General features: G+C 38.1%; 1 long non-coding RNA gene across 2 annotated transcripts in view; it reads right to left on the bottom strand.

Moving 5' to 3' along the window:
- Positions 1–1,196: 1,196 nt before the first annotated feature.
- The window catches only part of LOC112540660 (uncharacterized), a 60,497-nt gene continuing 36,686 nt past the window's right edge, over positions 1,197–25,007 (bottom strand). For both annotated transcript variants that reach the window (XR_003084732.2, XR_015798249.1), the window contains 2 exons: positions 16,986–17,156; positions 1,197–5,299 (listed from right to left, as the gene is read on the bottom strand). This is a non-coding gene — a long non-coding RNA (uncharacterized LOC112540660). The remainder of the gene's footprint in view (positions 5,300–16,985; positions 17,157–25,007) is intronic.

The raw sequence follows: 25,007 nt of genomic DNA, 5'->3' as shown, positions 1-25,007 counted from the left end.
CTAACCAGGCCTATGAGACCAGAAGAAAACTTAAGACAGAGTTCCATGCTGGCTGGGGAATTCTGGGAGTTGAAGTCCACACATCTTCAAGTCGCCAAGGTTGAGGAACCCTGACTTAAGAGACTTGTGGCACTAGAATAAAGTATTCTGTTTTGGGGTAAGTTAACTACTTTATTTTGTTTTTTTAAAAAAGCATTATGTGGAAGAGAAAAAAGAAATTCAGGTCCTTTCTTCTTATGACCCTTTGGGAAAGATGGAAAAGGTCTATTGATTTTTTACCATCTTTTTCTCCCTTACTGTCCTTTTGTTCTTATTGATTTAGTTCCATATTGATCTAACCCTTTGACTTCATCCTTTCCTGCTTTATGATGAGGGTTGTAAAGCACAGCCATTACGACTATAATAGACTTATTATTGGAAAAGACACTTTATTTTACAGATCTTTGCATTTTTTAAAATGCTGTTTGTAGGTAATTATATCCAAATACAGGTAGTCCTCAGGTTACAATGGCAGTTGGGACCAGAATTTCCATCATTAAGTGATGCAGTCATAAAGCACGATGTCATGTGACCACATCACTTAGCAAAGGCAATCTCAGCAGTCCCAGTTGCTGTCATAACCCCAGGACTGTGCAGGTCATTAAGCAGGAAGAAGCAAGAGTCCCAGGCAAGGAGCAGTGTGTGTGTGTGGGTGCTACAGGAGGATGTGGGGGGGGATGCCATGGGCAGGCACTAAGGATGGTGGGTGGGGTCAGTAGGGGCCATGGGTGGCGGGGGAGTACTGTGGGCGGGCGTGCACTACGGATTGCAGGCAGGCAGGGGGTGCTACAAAGTATGAGATCCCTGGCTGGGGAATTCTGGAAGTTGAAGTCCATACATCTTAAAGTTGCCAGCTTGTACAACACTGGTCTATACTAATTGTATTGATGAGCACAGTATCCTAATACTTGGATAAGCATTATTGTTGGCATAACATAAATTGCCCCTTTGGGGACATCTGTAGGAGAATAAAAAAGTCAAGATGGGGACTGCAACCATGTGATTCAAGCCACAGACCTTTTTACATTTGTAGCACATGCGATATAGGTTAAAGAAAGGGGGGCTTGATAGACACCTCTGTTCCCCTCCTCTATTACAAGTTGCTTAAAGCATTAGTGTACTTTGGCAGGGTAACAGGAAGACCCTCAGTTGTTTAGCTTCCAAAGGAATGCCTTGACATCATCCCCTGAATGTTTTTTTTTTAATTGCTCTTATTAAACCAACAGAGAAAGATCATCTATTGAAATTTCAGAGACAGAGTAAGAGGTATTAGATTTGTGGAAAGTTTGAAGCTAGGGAAAGTTTTTTTTCTCTAAACCACTTGCAACTCTAAAGTCATTTTGTTATTTTCAGAACATAAATTGTTAACCTGTTTTATACAAAACTTGCTTTGCTCTTCTCATCATATTAAGTATATTAAATGAAAAAGTATGATTCACTGAAAAGTGTAGTTGAGCGGGTAATTTTCCTACGAAATATCAATTATAATTTTCATATGTTATAAAATATGGTAATGAAGCCAAAAGGAAGTTTAATATATTTAATTCAGAACTTTCATTCTCAGATGAAGGACTACACAGTGTTTTTAAAGATCACGGTGTTTTTAAAGGTCCTACCTGATGGATCTCATAGACATATAGCAAAGAGGAAGAGTTCCTTCTGATTCCAGAACCTTAGATTTGCTCTACCTGGAACAAGGAAGGCCATCAGTTATTTATTTCTAATCTAATGTCTATAGGAATAACTGACTGCTGTCCATATCCTTCCACTTCCAGTGGTTTGAAGGTTAATTGGGATAGGAACAGATCTATCAACCTTTACAAAGAGCCTGCAAATGAAGAAAGCACTGGATTCTTCTTTCTTCTTTTGTGAAGTTTTCCTGGAAGCAAAAATGGGGTGGTGGTGGTGATGGTGATGGTGGTGGGGAACATACTATGTGTCCTCGGTATAGGAATTGTAGAGACTTACACAATGTATACCAGTCTACCTGGTATATTCATGGTATGAATACCTTGACAAAAAAAATTGTCTTTATTATGATAAATTGAAAAATTTCACTTCTCATGTTTCCCAATTCTTGGAAAAATTAAAAACAAATGTATTGGACAGACAGAATTGAAGGGAAAAAAAACCAATGAAGAAAACAGTACCATGTCTCTGTGTGGGCATGAGGCCGACAACTAGACACAAAGATTCAGGAGACTAGCTGTCTAATTCCATCTTTGTCCAACTGCAAGCACAGATACAGCATGCAAGGATTTCTTGAGGGAGACAGTTGATTCTCCCTTCCAATTCTCTGAGGAATTTATAGAAAAGATGGGGAATATGAAGCACAGCCAATTGGAACACAGAGAGACAGGACTTGCTCTCATAAAACTATGGCTTGGCTGCAAATGCTACAGTATGTAGGAGTGCCATTCCAACTATTCTATCATACTTTTTGGAGAAATCTGCAAATGTTCGTATATGAGAAAGAATGAGAAACTGAACATGAAACTCTCACCCATCACTACAAACAGGTAATCTTCAATGAGAGGAATATATTGTATTGAGAGAGAGAGAAAGAGAGAGAGAGAGAGAGAGAGAGAGATGGCATGAAATTGTTTTCTGTATCTTTCAGGCTATTTCTAACCACATATTAAAAGCAGTTTCAAATTAGCTGTATCATCTTGACCTATCCCATTAGGTCATCCCTATCCTAAGCTGATCCCATTAACTGTATGATCCTGACTATCCCCCCAAAGAATGCAGTCAGTTCTGTCATTGAAATAGCACTCACATCAACTTATAACTCAAATTTCCTCAAATCAATATTTCTAGATTATACAATATGACAATATTGAACTGTCCTTTTTTGTTTACTGCAAATAATGTGCCAGACAGTAAAGTATATACCTGCATTCAAGATCAATTACTGCTATGGAAACAGGATGCAGTGAGTTTAAATGCAATTACCATTTATTTTGCTTTGCTCTTGACACATAGGGTTAAATAGAGCAGAATGACTGGTTGAAGCAACTGAGAGTTGGCTGGATATGTGATTGTTATGTTGAGTGTACAGCTATTTAAAAGAAGCTGCATGTTATTCCTGATATTAAAGCAAGTACATTTGAGTCTAAGCTTGGCACTGTTGCAGGAGCAAATTTGTAGATTCTTTTCCTTCATTTGGGCTTAAAATCCAGCAATAAAGATAAATTGGCATTTCCATTTGTAGACTGCTATAGTTTGGGAAAAGAATGGCATAGTAACAATTATATAGGGAGGGAGGGAGGGAGGGAGGGAGGGAGGGAGGGAGGGAGCAAACATGATTTGAGTCCATTATTCCAATGAAATTCAGATTTAGATTGTCATGGTCTTTCTGTCATGGTTCGACAGGGGAGGACGAATTTGACTCTGTAAAGGGATGTCCTTGCATGATACTTATTTCCAATTAGCTATTGACCCTTCAAGCTCTCTTCTCCTGGCTGTGCTTCATACTGATGTTCATTTTAGATGATTATGGATTTTGCTATTACTCTACATTCAGGCACCAGTTCTGATGCTCAATCTGTTCATTGCCCAATTCTTGGCAAAAATTTGGTGGTTATGGAACTGTTCTGGCTTCATTTCCAAAGTCTGCTCTCCTACATGCTGCCTTCTGCTCTAGCCTTTGCAGACCATAATGAGACAGGAGTGGATCTGTGAGGTTCATTAAAACACATTTTACCCATAGCATAAACAGTCCACTCATACCTGCACCAACCCCCATTTGTTTGTAAGAAATGCACATAAAAAGACAGATTTACATTCAATCTATGAGGTCGCTAAGAGTCAACGCCAACTTGATGGCACACAGTTGTCATCATTATCATCATCATTGTATGGCAGGACACCTAAGCAAAGGGTGTCCTTGAAGTACATTTCTGGATGCTCTGTTGTCTCCTCCAAATTTTAGTCCTCTGACTGACCTATTCCTGGCTTCCTTTCGCTTTACCCTTAGTGCTCCTCTCACCATTCATGCTTATCAGGTTACTCAGTCATGCATTATGCTTATTCTCTCTACCCATCTAGCTACCATGCATGCTTGTTCCTTTTACCCATACTTTAGCTTATTTGCTCCACCATCCACCAAATGCACTTGCTCCTTCACCTAGCCATCATGTTCACTCACAGTCTCATAACACACCTGTGTTCACTTGTTTCTGTTCCCTATAGTGCAGTTTCTGAAAAGCCAGCCACTTAGCAAGTTGCTAATGAAAAGAAACACATATTTTTTTAGACAGAACTTTTAAACAATCTGTTTTAAAAACTCAAATGAACCAGATTACTGCCCTAATAATACAGAGTAGAATGGGCAGGTTTGCCATTGAACAGTTCCTGCCTTGGCACTAAAAATTGCTGTATTACTTCTAGATTATCTACTGTATCTTCATATTCATCCTCAAATCTCCTTGTAGTGTATAGTTCCTAACAGTAAGACTGGTGCGTATGTGGGTGTATGGAAGCCGTTCCAAGAAAATATGAAGATTGAATATTTATCTTTCACAGTTTGCACTTCTCCAAGTGATGTGAAGCAGTTCTCAGTTCAAGAAAGAAAATATGTACAGGTAGTCACCAGGTTAAGAACACTCAATTTACGGACAACCTATATTTAAGAGCGGAGCCTATTGTAGCAAAATTCAAGTTAAATACACAATGATTCAAGTTAAATACACAATGGTTTGAGTTAATTACACAATACTACTTATACAGTATTACACAATAATACTGTTTTGGCTTACATATAAATTTGACTTAAGGATGGACCTTGGGAAAGAACTCGTTCTTAAACTGGGGACTACCTGTACTTTGAAGTGTACCCATATATTTAGAGATGTGTACTTGGAGAGAAAATATATTTAGATATAAACATTTAATGAGAAAATACATTCAAGTTTATATATTTCAATATGTATTAAAATGCAAGTTTTTTAGTAGATTTTTGTTTTAAAATTGCAAGTGATTATCAATGCACATTTGTAAATCTGACAAAGATGAGAGATAGACCAAGACTTCTGTCCCTCGCAGCCATTATCCTGACACTGGCCCCATCTGATGACTTTCAGACCAGCCACGTATGCACAAAGCCAAAAGGTTTCTTGAAATGCACTTGCTCATAATAGGAGTTAACAGAGTCATTTCCTACATGGAACTCTCAAAATCCCAGAGCCATTCTTATTAGAAAAGCCAAATTATTACTGTAAGAGCCATCTGGATGGATATTTAGGTTCATCTCCATATTCTGCAAAAAGACAAATATAAGAGGAACAGCATTTACACAGAGTAATTTAGAAAAGAGTAGGTTCTCAGAGCTTTATGTGTCAGGAAAAGGCTTAACCACCTTAACAAAACATAACCCAAAGATACAAGTTGCCATTGACATGCTCTTGAACAGTTAAACTCTGTGATGTTTTAGTCTGGAAGGTCTTTTAGAACAACACTGCCTTCTGATTTTATCTTCTGTGATGTCTCCTTTGAGCCTTTTGTGTATGAAAAGCTCTTGCACTGTAACAGATGGATAAGCACTGAGGAAGCAGAGTTATTATTAGTGAAGTACTCACCATATAATTGCTAACCACATTCCTGTGAATTTCCAAAAATATGAAGACATTAACTTGCTGCATCTACAAGTGCACTCAAGATGTGTCACTCTGGCATAGCTTCTAGTTCTCAACAAAGAAAGAGCACCAGCAGATGTGTGTGTGTGTGTGTGTGTGTGTGTGTGTGTGTATTTTTGGTTCAGCAAGAAGCATAGGGTCAGAAAGAAGAGGGTTTTGTTTTCAACTGGAAAATCAAAGGGGCAATAAACTCAATAATGCATTTGATAATCTGCCCCCAGTAAATATAGGGGCTTAATAGCAATTACCATTACTTGTTTTTCTTTTCTTTTCTTTTTTTTTGGTATTGTGCAGGACTGTTTGTTGTAGAACAGAGCTGGGCAATGTGTTCCACCTCCCATGTGCTCTAGCCACCAGGTCCAGTGATGAGGGATAAAGTGTGATGAAGTTAAACTACATCTGGAGTCTACATACTGACCAACTCTGTATGGAGGATATCTCTAAAAAGTGTTCTAAAATGTGTATTGTTTTGCAGAATGCAGGAGGCATTTATTGCCCAAACTTGACAAGCATAATTAGGAACTGCATTAGGAAAATGGCATTACCTGTCTTTTAGCTTCTAGGACAACTCAAGTTCCTGGATTGATCTATAATAGATCTTATAGCAGTATGAAGATCTTCTTGGCCATCTTTGTTTTATGGCAAGGTTTTTCAAACTGTATCTGTGGAACCCTAGCTTTCTGTAAGAACTTGATGAGGTCGTATGAGAGACTAAAAAAAAAAAAAAAAAAAAGTTCCCTCAAACATAGTCCGTTTTCTATCCAGAGCTTTGCCTCTTGATCAGGGGTTCCAGGATATATATTTTTTAAAATAACAGGTTCTGCAGCTTGAAAAAGTTTGAAAAACCCTGTTTTACAGCATATCTGCACTTACCATTTAAGCTTTTCCTGTCCTGTGCTCAGGATAGCTTGGCTTTAAGTCAGTTTAAGAAAAAATCCAGTTCATTCTGAGACACATTGGCAACAATTTGCAAGGTACTCAGTCAAGACTGCGGGCTACCACATCCTCCCATTGGACAATTCCCTGCTGCTGTATCCTCCCATCTTTCTGCTCCAGAAGAGCAATTGCCAATCATTTTCCTTCCTGTGGGTGGGGTTCCTGGACATATATACTTTTATATGCATGTATATATACAAACACTCTCACACAGAAAGAGTTAAGTTAAATTTATAGTAAACCCATCTAGTTCAGATGATTGGCAAGAATAAAACAGACCTACTGTTCTAAACAGTTTGGGCTGGACTTAGTGTATTAAAAAAAGAAGGCCAAGGGAGAAATCTACTAGCTTAGGAAGAGAACAGTTTTGTCTGTGTATGTGTGTACACACTTCTGTATCTTTGCCACATTTTGAACTGGCAATCTCCTATATGCCAAGTAAAGATCATAGCCCATGTGGTATCTCAGCACTGTTGTAAAAGGAAGTGTGGAAACTATTAGACTACATGATAAAAATTGACTCAGTTGAAGAACATCCCATCTTCTGCAAAGTAGCCAATACTACTGGTTTAGCCTGCAACAAACTGAAGCACACTGTCCCAAACAGACAGGAGCAACATAACAAGAAACATTGTATGTCAGAAGTGAAGCAGAAAAATACACCCAACACCTCTTGAAAATAAGTGGGGGATTAATAGAGGGCAAATATCATCCATTTCTGCCCTCCAGAAATAGCTGCCTTTCCATTCTGTTGATGAGGCAATCAGGCAATGTTAAAAAGGCCTACAGGATAAAAGATCTAACAATGAATTGAACAAAAACTTGTCTTTGCCCCTTGTCATACTGCAGAACCCTCTCCCAAAGGAAATTTGACATTTAGGCCATGATGTAACTGAATGTATTGTAATGGCAGGGGAAGGAATTTAGAAAAAGGGTTGAGAGTTGGATGAGGATCGGGTGAAATCATGAAGACTGATTAGAAGGATTAAAAACCAGGAAAGCACATAAACTATGAACAACTCATTCACCAAATCTGTCAGTGCTCTTCAAACATCCATGCTTTGATACAGAGAAGCCCACGATGCACATTTGCATATGCATATGCAGTAGGCATGAAGGCAATAGCTTTGTTACAGGGGACTAACTTCCAAATGTCCTCTTTTTCTCTGTAGGTATGAATAAGCATAGAAATGCAACATTTTGAAAAAGAGAAGCATGGAGGGAGTCCTTCTCAGCATGGTGGGGCAATTTAGTTAGTAAAAGTCAGGCAATTCAGTGTTCACTTCATTGCTGGATACATACCCTTTACATTTGAAAAACTGGAGTTGGCATTCACACAGTTTGCGAGAGAGCAATGAATATTAATCTCCCAACCCCCAAAGTAAAAGGAGGAGGCTAAGAAATGTACAGTGTACATGGAGAGAAGTCCAGTTTCTGTTGATCTCTAACAATGATGCCATAAGCAACCCAGGCATAGGGAATAGTGCAGAAAGAAATTCCCATCCTTCTTAGACTTGCAAATGAGCTTCCTTCAAAATGGACTATGAATAATGTTTGTAATAAAAACAGTACACTACTGCGATCATGTTTAGAAATTCTACATGGAAACAATGATATATACAAATATTTGCTATCCATTCCAGGTAGGATCATATGGGAGTCTTGGTCACTGTAAGGAATAATTCCATTACTAGCCAAAACACTAGAAATTGTTTTGACTGTCCTACATTTCCTCCTTTCATAATGGAATGCTTGGAGTTTTATTCTAGTATCACAACCAGGTCACAAAATCACAAGAAATCATTGATTTAATCTTATGCTATCAGCTCTTCGGAAAATCCAGTTCCCGAGTCTCCACCTCCATCTGTCACTTAGCAGTAGCTATTCTATTACATTGCAGCAGGCTGATAGGAAGCAAGGTCCTTCTATGAGTTCTTACAATGTACACACATACAAACACCCACAATCACTGTGGCTCTATAGATTTCTCTTTTCTCTGAACAGTTTTCAGCTGATCATTGTAGGAACCATTACTGGACTTTTCAAACTCAGTGCTTAATGTTTTCCTCCTATCTCCCTCATTCCTTTTTCATGTGTAATATAGCTTTAGTGTGTAAGTTTAGGGTACAAATGTTGTGAACCTCTTATCTAAATAACAGATAAAATATTTTAAATTAAGAACTCTTCACTCCCTAAATGCAGGATATTTTTTTCTGCAGTTCAAAAATAAATAAATTACTATCCCTAAATATTACATAACTACCTAATCAGATTGACTTTCAGATTGTTTTGGCCTTCAGTAAATTAGTCTGAAATCACTACTGCTTTGATAATGGTTTCAAGTATACATACTAAGGGAACTTCAGAAATCTTGTAGTCAAATGTCATTTAGTGTTTAAGTTGCTTTGAACATCTTTTTGTTGTTGTTGCTGCTGACAGTCATATCTGTTTAAAAGGAGGAATGAATTTTGGAAATTCTATTCACGCTTAGAATAGAGCTATTAAAATAAATAGGATTAAACGCATCACATCTAGAAGGATCAGTGTTGTTAAATGAAATAAACGAGAGCTTTGTTATTAAAAATAAACTGTGCTCTCACTAGTCTGTATTATTCAGGGTAAAACTCTTCCTAAATTTGCTTTGATGTTTAATCTTTTTAGCTAGGCTGTCTTCCAATAATTTGATAGCCAACTATCTCCAAAACATTCTGTTGTTTTTCAGACTTCTTCCATCACCATTCTCCAATTGTGAGTCAACCAACATGAATTAGGACTACCAGACCTGGGCTGCAAAAATCCAGATCACCAGTAGACAGCAGCAAAGACATACAGAAAACTCTGTCATCTAGAGCCCATGTGTATTTTTGCACTTCATATTTGGCAGCTTTTTATGTTGCAGATTTGTGATCCACTTCAAATATTGCATGAAACACCAATATTGAGCAAATTTACAGCCTAATTTATTTTGAAAGGCTGTGACATCAAAAAAATGTGTATAATAGTTTAAAGACTTATGCTCTGCAGAGTACAGGATAGATGAAAGCTATTTCTTATAAATAGCGAAGGTAAGAGACTTGTGTCTAAACTCTATCATTTTGGACAGCAGGATATCCTTTATACAGTATGTGTGTATATAGGTATTGAGCAGTTCTATATTATTAAAGTTTGTATATAGTTAGTTCATTCTAAATTGTAATAGTCCCTTCAGAAATAAAAAAGGAAGCAGCAATTCATAGTTGCACATAGACTGCAGATATGTCTTCTGCATATCTAATAACTACCATGGCCTGAAAAAAAATATGAGTTTTCCTCATTTTATGTGAATCTGCTTTATGCAATTAATGGGTGGAAGTTTTATAGAGGGAGGTTCAAATCTGAAATAAGGAGGAATGTCCTGACTGTGGAACAGCCTGTCTTCTGAACTCATGGATGCTCCATCACTGGAGATATTCAAACAAAGGCTGGATAGCTATTTGTATAGGATGGTACGAAAATTAAAGATATTCAAGCCCCCTTCCAACCCCATGATTCTATGGAGAATACTATAATATTCAAGATGGAGGAAATGCTTTCATTGTACATAGAACATGAGACATGGAAGAAAACATGTTTGAATAAAGTAATGTTTAAGAATTGTTTGATTGAGTGAGTGAGTGAGTGAGAGCCATCAAGTTGTTTTTAACTCCTAGCAACCTCTTAGATAAATTTTCTCCAAGACAATCTATCCCTAACCTGTTCTTTCAAGTGTCCCATCAGCGCAGTCCTTGCCACTATCACTGAGTCCATCCATCTTGCTGCTGGTCATCCTCTTCTTCTTTTTCCTTCCACCTTTCCCAGCATTAGAGCCCTTTCCAGAGAGCTGGATCTTCGCATAATGTGTGTGAAGTAGGGTAATTGAGCCTGGTCATGTGCCTCAAATGAGAACTCTGGGTTGATTTGTTCAATGATCCATTGGTTTGTTTTCTTAGCTGTCCATGGAATTCTCAGGAGTCTTCTCCAAAACCAAAGTTCAAAGGAATCAATGCTGTTCCTACCCAGCTTCTGTTTTAGAATAAGGCTCCAAACATTTATGACCACATCTGTCAATGCATTTGAGTTATAAAATCTGACACCATATCCTGCAACCCCCTTTTTCCACTGGTTCAGTGTCTCTCTTTATGTCAATTCCCTTTATATGAGATGTTTGGGGAACGTAACCCTAGCATCAAGCAAGGGAAGCTCTACTAGTTTAAAGTCCATAGGCTCACCCTGTTTTTATCAGAATGAGGACAGCAGCACTGTGCATTCATTGAACACTCCATCCTTTGGGGGCAGGCAAAGGAGGAGAGCTTGAATCAGGACACTGCAACACTTTCACCAGTCTTGCCCCCCACTGCTGGTTCACATACATCATATATACATTTGTAAGGGTACATTAGTGTTGAAATATTTTTCCTTTGTATCTTTCCATCATTGCTGTGCTCAGAACAGCCTTGCATGCCCTTGCTTTCATCATCAGCTCGGTTATACTATTTGGACAAGATTTTTGAATTCACGAGGAAAGAATTAAACAGACTGATAAGGATTAGCCTAATTGGAAGGGAACAAGTCACCTGTGTTTGCAAGGCCCATTGAGACTATGCTGTGGAGGCTGCCATAAAAGATTAAGTGCCGTTTATGATTAAGGATATTATTAATAACATGTAAAAAAATAAGTCATTAAAAAAAAAACTCAAATACCAGCAGGCCTCTGGTTACAGAAAATGCAGAACAAGGCAGCATTGTTATTGTAGGCATAAGGAAGTTTTTCCATTTCCATGATCCAGAGATCATCCATTTTTTGCAATTCATCTGAAAAATCTTGGAAGGAGAGAATACATCAAGGTATTTTCCCTTCTTGTAACAAGTTTAACAGTTAAACTGGGTCAACAGTTTGCAGTCTACTAATAAAATTTGCATGTGTAATAGGCCAAGGCCATTCCTGGCACCTGCTGCACTGCCTTCCTACAGACAACAATACATTATCAGTATCTCTCTTGGTGCCAGTGATAATCAGAATGGGCTCTTCTTTCACTAAGGTCAGTTTGGATTCTACTTTGATCACATTTCAGAAAAGCTCCTTTAGCCATGTTTTTAGAATGTACCTTTCCTCCCATTTAATGCCCACTAAGATTATAATTCCCCAAATTTCATGCTGGTTGAGAATTCTGGAAAAGTTAGCTCCAACATGTTGGAGCAGGTTGAAGAAGATGGTTTTAATGCCAAGGGCTGCTATAGCTTCAGCTACCTGTCATGTCAAACATATATAGTCTAATGTTCTTAAAAATATGTACCACTAGCACCCTTAAAAAGTAGCTGAATAGGATCCAATCCACAGCCAGGTATGGGGAGTTAACCCTTTGTTTCCTGCCAGTTTTCCTAAAAAGCGTGTTTGGGAAAAAAGTAGCAGGTTCGGAAAACATAAATACACACGTACACACACAAGGAAAAGGTTAAATCAGTGTTTCTCAACCTCAGCAACTTTACAATGTGTGGAATTCTGAATTCTGGGAGCTGAAGTCCACACATCGTAAAGTTGCTGAGGTTGGGAAGCGCTGGGTTAAATCCTCCTAGCACTTGCAGTAAAGCAATGCATGCTGTTTCTCTCTCTCTCTCTCTCTCTCTTTCTCTCTCTCTCTCTCTCTCTCCATTTTTATTAGAATTTTTGAATACAATAAAAGTATAAAAATTAAAAGAAAAAGAAGAAAAAGAAAAGAAAAAAAAAGAAAATATAGAATTATGACTTCTGCCCTTCCTTCTATTGAGTGGTTGCCATCTTACTCTTTCCCCTCCCTCTTTATCCCTTTTTAATCCCCAAATCCATAAGTCATCAATTCAGTCTTTTCTTCTTTCAACAAAAAGTCCATATAAGGTTTCCAATTTTTCAAAAAAGTCTTTATCAGGTTTTCCCCCCTGACCTGCATGTTGTTTTTTCCTGATAAAAAAGGAAGAAAACTTCCATCCACAGACTGCTGGAGAGATAATCAAATTGCCTGCACAGGAATAACATACTCATGAGCAAAATTGGATATCCCCCAAATATATATGACACATATATGTGTACAGGCTATATGGAGTCCATTCAAATGTATCGTAACATTTTCTGGAGAAGGATTTTCCACTTAAATTAATCAACTGTTTTTGCCAGCTGAAAGCAATAGGAGGAAGGAAATCTGCACCAGGCAAACAGACAGTGGGAATTCCCCTTTTTTGGCAATGAAAGCATATTGTTGCAGAGACATGTTGCTAATATTTTCAAAGGAAATTGGCACAAACCATTCTCTAGACCAGTGTTTTCAACTTCACTCACTTTAAGATGTGTGGGCTTCAACTCCCAGAATTCCCCAGCCAGCATGGCTGGCTGGGTAATTCTGGGAGTTGAAGTCCACACATCTTAAAGTGGCTGAGGTTGAACAACACTGGTCTAGACTAAAGGTGCCTTTGTCTGCAGAGACAAAATCTAAGTAGCTGCTGTATTCCAGTGTTTTTCAAGTCCAGCTCATAAGTTAACAAAACAAAATCCCACAGAAAGAACACAGCAGGGCAGCAGCAAGTCTTTAATCCATGTAGACATATTTTCCCATTTATAGGCATTGAGATATGTGCTGATTTAAAAAATGAGATTAATGTGGTTGCGTGCGTGCATTTGTCTGTGCATCACAACTTATATCTAAACTTTATATATAAATATATTGCTTCAGAATATCTTAGCCTTTGCCTAAAGGAAGGTAAGGCCATCAATAGCTGTTCATTACACTAGCTCAGATTTGAATGTCCAAAGCCCGAAGCAATATATTCTGGATTATAAAATGCTGGGATCAAACATAAGAGCCCTGTTGGTCTTCTTTGTTCTCAGTCTTCAACCAAGGATATTTTTGTTGGAGACTGAATGTGGAACTAGACAGCATATTAAAAAGCAGAGACATCACCTTGCCGACAAAGATCCGCATAATCAAAGCTATGGTTTTTCCAGTAGTAATGTATGGCTGTGAGAGCTGGACCATAAAGAAGGCTGAGCGCTGAAGAATTGATGTCTTTGAACTGTGGTGCTGGAGAAGACTCTTGAGAGTCCCCTGGACTGCTAGGAGGTTAAACCAGTCAATCTTAAAGGAAATCAACCCTGACTGCTCATTGGAAGGATTGATAATGAAGCTTAAGCTCAGATACTTTGGTCACCTAATGCGAAGAGAGGACTCTTTGGAAAAGACCCTGATGCTGGGAAAGATTGAAGGCAAAAGGAGAAGGGGACAGCAGAAGATGAGATGGTTAGATAGCATCACTGAAGCAATGAGCATGAAACTGAGCAAACTCAGGGAGGCAGTGAAGGACAGGAAGGCTTGGTGCGATATGGTTCATGGGGTCATGAAGAGTTGGACATGACTTAACGACTAAACAACAACAACTAATGTGGAACTGAAACAATCCTGCTGGAAATCAGAAGGGGAATTCATTGGCAAAAATTGTATGCAAGCCTCTGAGGCCTTCACTTCTTCCACAAGGGACTGAGAACAAGGAGGATGGGAATCTCATGGTATTTGGGTGGTAATTCTACTTCTGCATGGATATTACAGCAACAACAGAACCTCTGTCATAATGCAGTTCAGGAGAAAAAAAAATTACATTGCAAGAATAGAAGAAAGATGTGCTTTTAAAGCCTTCAGGATAAGTTGTTACACTGACAGGCATGACTGAACTATTTCCAGAGATAAAGAGATGCCACTAAATGTAGGGAAATCCCCATATCCTCTCTTCATTGTGATGGGGGGATTTTAATAAAAGGTTTCTTTATGTGTCTCCCAACATACACACACATCTTTCTCCCAAGTATATCACCGAGGTCATTCAAGATTGAACGACAAGTTTGTTCAGGACTTCTTGAGTTCTATTAGCTGTTAGACCTTCTTATCTGTTTAGAAACTCAGGAACCAGTCTTATAATGAGTCAGGTCTCTGGTGGACATAGCTCAGTATTGTTTAGATTGATAAGTAGCAGTTCTCCAAGGTTTAGGCTGCAGTCTTTCCCAACCCTCTCTGAAGAAGACAAGAATTGGACCTCATGCATGTGAAACACGTGCTGAGCACTGAGCTGCAATCTTTGGACCACAGATAATGATTGGAAGAATTCTGATAATTTTGAAAGCCACAAACGGAAGGGTTCAACTTCCATTGAGTTGGGTGTTGATTTATTGGAACAAGGTCTCTGAGAAAACAGAATCTATTGCAGGGAATTGTGCATTCAATAGGGGTTGGACTCAGTCCTAAATGGTTTCCATCAACTCGGGGATTCTGAGACTTGGGGAAGGATCTTTTTCAGAGATGAATTGCTATATAGAGATTGGAAAACAACTTTAAGTCAAGTTGACTTCTTTCTAATTTTGTGCCCTTACTTTCCATGAGAAAGTAAGCATGCTTGAGCCATCTGGAATTCCTTGTTCTGCTAATAACAAACATTTATTTTTCTGCCCTGCAATCGTATGGGCTGACCTAAATGAAAGCATGTTAGGAATTGCTGGGTTGCTTTTCAGAGAAAGATTGAGCCTCATGATTTTTTGACTCTCTCCAATCTCAAGAACTTTGTAAGAGACACATAACTGAAGGTACATTATGCTTATGGGCTTTTCTATAAGCTAATATTGATGTTATATTCTGTTCTATGTGATTTAAAAAATAACTCCATTTCAGAGACAAACTTTAGAAGAAAGTTTAGATCTGATTTGCTCAATTTGTGAACAAGATAAACAAAATGCAGCAAGTAAATACAGTGATGCAAAAGGGATTCAATAGATCTTGTGGCTTTGATGTTCACCTGGGGAAGACACAAAGGGCCATAGAATATGATTCATGGCCTATATTTGTTTGGTGAATCTAATTTAGCTCCAAAAGAGCTGTTGAATATTTGGGGTGGGGGGCATCCCATAAACACAGAACTTTGATAAAAGGAAAACTACTCCTGGAAAAGATACATTGAAAAACGTATTTGGTGATGAAACCTACTATGATTCAGAGTCCAAAGAAAGCTAAACTGTGCATGATGGTGCTTCCCATAAGCATTTGTCTCTCTCATTTTGTTTGTGTGGATTCCCATAAAGCTTTGGTTTTCAGCTTTAATCCTTCAGAGAAATATAAAGAACAAACATGAAGACTAAGATTTTCTTTTTATATAGACCAGCCTCCCCACCCGCACCCCCCGCCGAATCATAGAGGAATAAACACTTGAGCTATTTCCAGAGCTGATGTTTCATAGGTGTAGCAATTTTTCCCCAGAATATAACAACCTGGCAACAAAGTCATTTTTTGCATCCAGCACAATAGTATTATGAGTTCTTGTCTGATGCTGAATTACTGCATGGAAATTTGCCCAGTAGTGGTCTGAGAACTGACAATTTGGTATGATCAATGAAGTGATTAAGTCCAGATGTTTCACCAGCAAGGCAGAGAAATGATAGTAGAACAAAAGACAAGGAGAAGGCAATTGAGAACAAGAACCTGGAGAAAATTATGGTAATAGAGCCTGGTTTAGTGAGCATGATCACTGTAGTTCAAAGATGATGCATCTTTAACCACATGACAGGATTTAACTTTCTCCCAGGCATATCCACCCCCCAGCCCCACCTTCTTCTCTCCCAAGTTGCTATTTGTTCCAATTTTACAGGAAGGAAGTGTGGTTGTATGTTCTCAGATGGACTTTGTCTCTGACAGAATGTTCACAAATGAGATAAATCTGGATCTAGTTTGCAGAATCAGTTGATGTAAAATAAGACTGTGTCCTCACTCTGAGCTTTCAGACTCTGGGAGAGGGTTTATGACAGAGCATGGGCTTTTAATGCCTAGGATTCTAAACCTCAGAACAAGCTTTCATGCATAGAAGCATAGAATTGTGCATGCACACAGACATACAAAGTGCCGAGTTGCTGTGTACATGTGGAAGGCAGTGAAAAGAGAATAGAGGGGTCATGTTGGTCCTTCCTCCCTTTGTCAAGCTTATACACCTTGCAAATGTCTGAAGAGTGTTGTATTGTTTGTGACAGACACCAAATAAGAAAGGCTCCTCATAAATCATGACCCATATCCAGCAGCAATGCTGGCAATTGTTCAGCTTGTTCCATCTTCCAGCTTGATGACTTCTAGTTGTTCCTGGTTTCTAGCTTATGAGGGGCAGCATTAGATTATAAGAAAGAGCCAAATTTTTAAATTGGCCATTTTCAAAATTGTTTGTTTAACAAGTACTCATTTGAAGAACTCTTTTTCTACCATTCTCTTGCAATTAGATGGAAAATAAATTGTACTGCATTTCTTTAAAGGAGACAAACATATCTGTAAAACTCAGAAAAGTGGCTTTTGAGGTTTGTGTACTTACCTTGATTGCAAGGTGGTCAAGGAGTGTTTGTAAGTCTCTTGTTCTTCATTATATCATTAGCTCTCCAGTGGCCAGCATCCTTCCTGGGTTCCATGATTCAAGTTGAGGATGGCAACATGAGAAAAAGAGCTCAAGCAGATGAATAATAACAAAACAGGTATCTTCAATAACCTGCAATGATGAGATAAACTCAAAAATGAAATCAACATAAAAACATAATCAAAAGGAATTCTAAAGATGTTCTAAAGCAATCTGAAAACGAGGAAGAAAAACTGGGGAAGAAAATTAAATTAAGAGATCAGTTTCATGACATTGTTGTTATTATTACTGTTACCTATACATATTAGTTAATATGCTTGCTCCCTTTATTTTAGCCACATAACAACCAGCTTGTAAGGAAGGTTCGGTTGAGAAAGAGTGACTGGGCCAAGTTGCCCAGAACGTTTCCGCAGCTGAAGGTGAGTTGAACCTGGATCTCTTCCATCCTAGTCCAACAACTTAGCCAATATAATGCCACCCCCTCCTTATTCTATATCATTTGGGGGAAAGCTGTGTTGGAAAAGGGGCGTATGGAAGATACGGACTGAGATCTACACAAATTACAGATGAAACCACTGCAACAGCTTTGGGTCCTTCAGTTGCCATGCAGCTTTCTTCAAATGAATAACAGGTGGCAAAGGACATCATATTTTGAACTGTGTCAGCAAATACACACAAACAGGCAGTGACATCAAAAACTGAAAATGTCAAATGTCTGAGTTTCTGACATAGCTGATAAATTGGTGGCAGCATGTTCTTAAGTAGTGAATGCTTAGGTTTTTCTTAATTTCTCCTATTGATTTCATTATTCTCCAGTTGGGAAAAATGATCCTAACCATCCAGCTGCTCTCAACTAACGTTTTGACTCCAGAATCCGGTCATTCATTAAGAATCGTGAGCAGAGTTCATGCATCATCCTGGGCTCATATGTTTGTTAATGCCACAATAATGTCTCATATGCCATGATGCTAATTACACAAATGTTATGAATTATGTAATTTGCATCAGTCATGTATATGTGACACCCTCCCCAAACACCAACAATGTGCTAAACCATGGCTTATTACCTATTCTCTGTTGAATAAGCCATCATAGATGGGTTCACATATAATCTTAACCAAAAACATGGTTTATAAACACAGTGGTTGGGTTCACAGTACATTCTAAGCCAAACCAAAGATTCCATATGTCTGATGATAGCATTGATGTTACCTAATTGTATAATAAAACATCTGTAACGAAACTACCAAGTTCAAAGAGCACCAAGACTTCATGTGTGCGTGAATCCAGCTTCAATAGTGCAGTTACATCCGGGATTAGAATTTATTTAAAAGCAAGTTCCACAGGTTCATTCTTAGATTTCATGTTTAATGACTTCTTCATTGATACCACTCATGTCATGAGAAGAACTGAGAAAGAAGATGCCATGCTTTGTATTTAGCATTAAAAGAAGAGACATTTAGACTTCTTTGGACAACTACATACACTGTTATGTAGGTGATTCATCTAGAGAAAGGCTAATATAATAAGCATTTCTTCCCCCAGTATCAGAGCATTTCTCCTATTTCATCCATCTTCTCCCATGTTCTCTAGTGGGCAAGAAACACTTCATAAGCAGCTACAAGACTCAGTTTTTTACTTCATACTTTTATTCCAAGATGGAACAACAATCAGTGGTAGCAGAATAAGGTAAGAGTGGAGAAATTAACTGCTAGGTCAGGTCACATCAAGTTCTGATTTGATATTGTGGAGGTGGGCACTATACTTACATGTTCTCTTCTTCTGTTAATGAGCTGTTCTCAGGTTTGTGGCAAACAGTTTTCAAAATTATAGTTTGTAACAAACCCCATTTACTTCCTGATTTGTGAGAAGCCATGATTATGGCAGACTATTGGGACTGGCTAACTATGGCGTACACTCATCCTGCAAGACAAGACTGCAAAGCAGGATCTCACTGTGGTTTAAGGTTTTCTCTCACTTCTTGTAAGAAGTCAAAGACTACTGTGGACTTATAGAGGATGTAACAGTAGATGAATGGAAGAGTAAGTTGTATCACTTTTTATAATAAATATTTATGAATTTATATTTAGAAATGCTAACCCCACATTATAAGCATTTAAAACAGCCACAAAGAATAGAGATTAATAGCTCTTGATTCCAGGGAATACTCATATACTGTACTGTATTTCTACACTCTCAGCTGAGAAGTACTATAGCACACAGATGAAGATTGTGATTTATGGGAAAGAAAGTACTAGATTCAGAGATTACTAACAGACCTTAAACCAACCACTGTATCTTAAGCTTCAGCCTCACCTAATGTGGAGGTGGGGAAGGTGGAGGTGGGGAAGTACTTAGCTTGCAAGCACAACTGAAGGAATCTTGAGATTTAAGAAAAACATCTTGAATACTTAAAAATATTTGGAATGCTGGATATTATCATTACCCTAACACATTCTCCATAAACTGCATGGTTCCCATATAGGACATTGACAGAACAGTCAGAAAATCTAATTATTCCTTTTCAGTTCAAATTCAGATGAATTTGTTGCTCAGCTGAAATCAGGAGACTGAAATATTTTTCTCAATTCTTATTTTTATGTGTTGCAAACTGATACATTTTGGAGAAAGCAGTACTGAGGACAGATGAATAAGATCCATGTTCTAACCATGAGGTAGCCACTACAGGAAATGATAGGATGTGACTCACAAGTAGCCTTCCCCAGAATTTCTAATGACAGTTGTCCCAACACATCTGGAGGACACCAGAGGACAATTCTCAAGTATCCCAGTGAGAATGAGTTTCAGTTCCTGTTAATTTAACTAGTACCAGGGACAGGATATAGCACCCAAGGCCAGCCATGGTATTATGGCCCATGAGAGAGGAACACACAAATAGCTCTTCCAGTTTCTGGCATTAAGACTACAGTAAACAAATCCATAATGATCAATTTGCTAACCTTTCATGGCATACGAAAACAACTGTGGGGGGTGCTTCTCACTCTGCCAAAAGCCATCCCAATTGATTTTAAAATAACCACAAATGCTACTCAGCCAATTACTGAATGCAGCTCAGTTTTTTGAGCAGCTCCTTAGAGTTCCAATCGTACTTTATAAAAATATTATTCCAAACTTTAATTATATTAGAGATTTGCTAAAATGGTGTTTCATTAGTTTTCCCTTTGATGTTAATAAACATTGTAAGAAGGAACAAAGCAGTTCATTTCAGCCTTCGAAGAGAAGAGTTTGGGTTAGTTTCTAATCTTGCTTAACTTGGCTTCTGGGTGAGTTTTTATAAATGTTCTTAATCATACTAACTTTGTTCTTACCTTACCAAAATCCCTGCAATAATTTAAAAGGACTATTTGGGTTGTTGTTTTTCCCCTTAACAAGAAAGGAAATCCAAGACAGTAAAATAATTTAAAACGCATTTTGTACTGAAGGAGAAAACCTCAACTTTAGAAAAGTTCAAAGCAGGTTTATCAAACAAGTCTTGGAAGGGATCTTTAAGTACTGACAACCTGGAGTCATGACTTTTCTCTTTCTAAGAGAATCATTTAGAGGACAATACTGGCTTTATTAGAGACAACAAAATAAAGCAAGGCTATTTTATTTCCTTGGAAAATTGGACTTAAAAACAATAGCAGCAGGAAGACTTTGTGGGAGAGTGTTTGGTGGTACCACATTATTTCTGTTGTTGGTGCAAATCTCCTTCTTCTACTCTGAAAGGAAAGGTAGTCACACAATTTTGGATTTTCATTCCAAAAATGAAAATCCAAAATCAGTATTAGGGAATACCTTTATGAGGCACTCATCATCACAAAATTTGCACATAAGCTTTATATTTTGCAGAATTCTTCAACAAGCAAGATGGCAAACAGCAAAAAGAATCTGCACTTACATATGGTCTTATGCTGAAATGAGAGAGAGGAGTGCCAATAATCTAGGTACTTTTTCAAGAACCCCTTAAGATTTTCAGAAGGGCTGATGGAATGAATAATGGTCAGCCCCCCAATTTTGCAAAATACAAAATCCAGCTGTTTCACAAGCCTGCTTCCAACCTTATGTGAAACATAGAAATGATTTGATAGATGGAAAACAGATGTAATGAGAAAGGAACTCTATAGTTTGTATGGTTGAAGGTAATGTTGCACAGTGAATTTGTTCATCTTGGAAGGTAAGCAGGATTAGCCTTGGCTGTTTGACTGGACCTCTTGGGAATTCCAGGACTGCTGGCTAAACTGGGAAATTTTTAAAAATCCCTGGAAGCAGCAATTCCTAACCATTTCTGTACCACTGCCAGTAAAAGGGAAGTGAAGCCATCATCAAGAAAGAATCTCAACTTGAAATCACCTTAATCCTTCCTTAATTGCCCACTAGCCATATCTACCAATGGAGCTCCAAGAATGTAAGCCGCTCTCCAGTTTGTCCTAGGTAGGAAAATTCCAGCTTTATGAGGGCCTTTGCACATAATAGCGTCTTTCACCTCTGTATTGTTCTGAACATGAGATGAGTGTTGTCACGGCCAGCCTGGACTACTTGGCTGTATGGAGCACTATTTCATAATAACCACTATGGAACAATTGCTTCTAATCCACCCTGGTACCAAATGCAATAGATCATACAGGTGTAGATCTTAGAAAATGTTTATGTAGTCACAATATAAATATAATTTTGACACCCTATAATTCCTTGACTCCAGTGAAAAAACATTATTGTTATTGTATTGTTTTAAAGAATCAGTGTCTTTTTTGCTTTCTTAACTCTAAGGGTTTTGTCTTTTGGCTTCTCTATTTATATTTATAGATAAGCAAAACTGTATAAAGTGTCTTACAAAGATTCCCCCTCCCTGTTCTGCTGTCAAGCTTTTCTCTAAGCATATTAGCTGCATATGAGGCCATTTGCATCAGGGTTTTAGGAGACAAAAGTTACATGTATTCTCTGATGCCTGTGCAGCAACCAAGTGATTGACAGGCAATCAAAAAAATCTAGCTAGAGATATACCCCCTTTCTTCCCCTATTCAGCTGATTAATGGGAGGGGATGGCCCCACTGCAGAAAACTGAATAGCTAAGTTCATGAAATGGCTTGCAAACTGCCCACCTTTGAACTAGAGGTAACATAAAGGGCACATTTACTGCACACGAACACTTATAATATAGGAATGAATATGCTAATAAATGGTGCATCCTTAAGATAGAAGCTTTATTTTTTTAAAAAAAATGTGTGTGTTGGAAAGCTAGGGATTTTTGTACATACACGAGCTCTGCTACAGACCTCAGTGCATTGCATGAGAAATAAAAACAGGTTCTATGCTATTGCTTTCAAATTCCCACATAATTGGGATCAAGCTATTTGAAAGATCCCATTCTCCCATTATGTCTGTGTCCTTGTTTGTAGATCCTAGGAGAGGCCCTCTGGTTCTGCCACTAGGCAGCATGAGGAACAGCCCCCAGCAATTCCTTGTGCATGCCATGAATAAGAAGTAAATTGTTCGCTATGGATTTGTTACTGTAGCTTTAATACCAGGGGCTGGGAAGGCCACTTCTACGAGTTCCCCTCTCGGGTCAGCATCCCAGGGCTGGTCTTGGCCACTACACAGTTTGACCTGGGGGGCTAGTTCCAGAAGAGTATCATTGCTACTGCCCCAACAGGGCAGCAAAATATCAGAAATTTCCTGCCATAAACAGTCAGACTGAACCCCTACTTTTCTGTCTTTCTGTTATCAAAGAAAGAGGATTTGTGCATTAAAGCTGGGTTTTTTGGGGTTTTTTTTTTCTGAAATCAATTTAGCTACTTGAGTGATGTCTCTGTTCCTTTTCCTGAGGTGTTTTTAATTGATTTGTTGTTATAGTTTAATTATAATTCTATTTTTATCTGTATTTTATTATTATTAGCCACTTTGAAAACCATTAAAACATCGGAACCAAGAGGAGAACACTTGTCGCTAAACAGGCATTCTTGTGTACGTACCTATAAATAACATGCCTCTATTTATCCTTTGCCTCTGGAGCAAAATATCGTGGGCCGTTCCCAAATAAAGCCCACCTACTCCCTTCCCTTGGTCTTTGGATTCTGGATAGGCCATTTCAGTTTAACTGCCACATCAGTATCAACTCTACTTGAAGGCCGTTGTGTTCCAAGCTACAAACCAAAAACTTCTGATGAATTCCCATTTGGGAGCATTGAAATTAGAAATGGTTTATACGGATTCTAGTGGAACCAGATTTCAGACTTCTGTAAGATGTTTCAATTAGGCAAAAATCTATATCCTAGGTCAATGACTTCAGGCAAAAATTCTTCACTTCCTTGAGCTGGGCTTTCATTCCTGTCATGTTAATAGTATATCATAATGGTTTTTAAAAGGGCAGCCTAAGCAGAGGCTATCTTTGTATAGTGGGAATAGCATTTTCCCCCTTCCTTATTATCAGTAACCCTAAGGTGAGAAGGAATGATGGTAGACCTTCCATTCTAAAATTAAAAAGCATTGGAATCTCTGTCATAAAGCATTGGTTTTGAGCCCAAGCAATGCATTGTCTCCCTATGACAGTGTTTCTCAACCTTGGGAACTTTCAGATGTGTGGACTTCAACTCCCAGAATTCCCCAGCCAGCCATGCTGGCTGGGGAATTCTGGGTGTTGAAGTCCACACATCTGAAAGTTCCCAAGGTTGAGAAACACTGCCCTATGAAAATAGCATAGCTAAAAGAAAAGAACAAACATCTCCATCTTTCCTGCTGCCATCTGATACATTCTTTATCACACACATACTCATACACCACAAACACACACATAGCAGCTGCTTCTGTCTCTTTCTCCTTTTGGCATTAAAACAATAACAATGCAAATTAAGTGCAATTGTTTGGCCCTACGAGTTTCTCTTCATTTGCTGAATTATAGATAAATGAATTCTGAGATCCAGGATTTTTTCTTATTTTGTCAATATATTTGAGGAATTAAAAACACAGAGTTGTTTGAAAGGAAACTGGTGTGCAAATTCTGCAAGCCAGCCTATATTGCCAACATTTTGATATTGTTTATGAATTTATTTTACAAATGTAAATGTTAATCATTCCCAAATGATTCTGGATGGCTTACAATAGAATTATATAAACATTAAAAATATGAATAAACATTTAATACTCCCCCCCATAACTCTGAAAGCCTGAGTAAAATCTGTAATAAGGAGGGAGTTGTTTCAACTTAGACATTTTTATATGACTCTTTTTTTGAGACTCTCCTTATCCTTCTGCAGGGGAATTGGAAAATGCAGAAGAAAACTTCCAATTTTTTTTTTAAGGAACTACAATGGTGTAAACTCCATCATGGCACCAATCAGCATCAATGAAGTGAAGTCACCCCTTCCCACCACTTCTGGCTCAAAATGTCCACAAGCTATGATAGGTCCCACTTATTTCTGGGGAAGTTGCATAAAACACTCCAGGCATTTTGGAAACTTGAGTATGATATTTTTTTAAAAAAATACTGATATGATTTAATTACATATGAAAATCTGCAACACTGACATGGACTGGATTTTTAGTGTCCACATATTGATAATGTGTAGCAGTTACTCCCAGAAAATTAATGTTTTTGTCCATATGAACATCTATTCACAGCATTTCCATTAAATGGCAAGATCATTTGTTTATGACATAGTGTGAAAATTGATCTTTTAGGACTGTTTCTATTTTGCCTACAGGCTTATGCTGAGTTAGCAAAAAAGAAAGCTAGAAATCCAAAGATTTTTTGTTCCTCTTAAAGATATAACATATTTTCAGTCATACCTATATCATTGAGAAAGACTTCGGCACGCAGACATTTCATTACCACTCTAAGTTGAAAAGAAACTAGCAATTAGTGAAAGATTCACTCAGAAAAATGGAATACTTATTGAACTGAGGGTAGAATCATATAATAAGAGATGAAATGAAAGCCATGTTTTGCAGACTTTTTTGATCAGCAGTATCCATGGGAGGGGATCA

Source organism: Python bivittatus, unplaced genomic scaffold, assembly GCF_059951505.1.
Source record: "Python bivittatus isolate LINGU-HERP-01145 unplaced genomic scaffold, Pbiv_v1 ctg000570_np1212, whole genome shotgun sequence".
NCBI lineage: Eukaryota > Metazoa > Chordata > Lepidosauria > Squamata > Pythonidae > Python > Python bivittatus.
The sequence above is the reverse complement of the archived record's forward strand: the minus strand, read 5'-3'. Positions and strand labels throughout refer to the sequence as shown.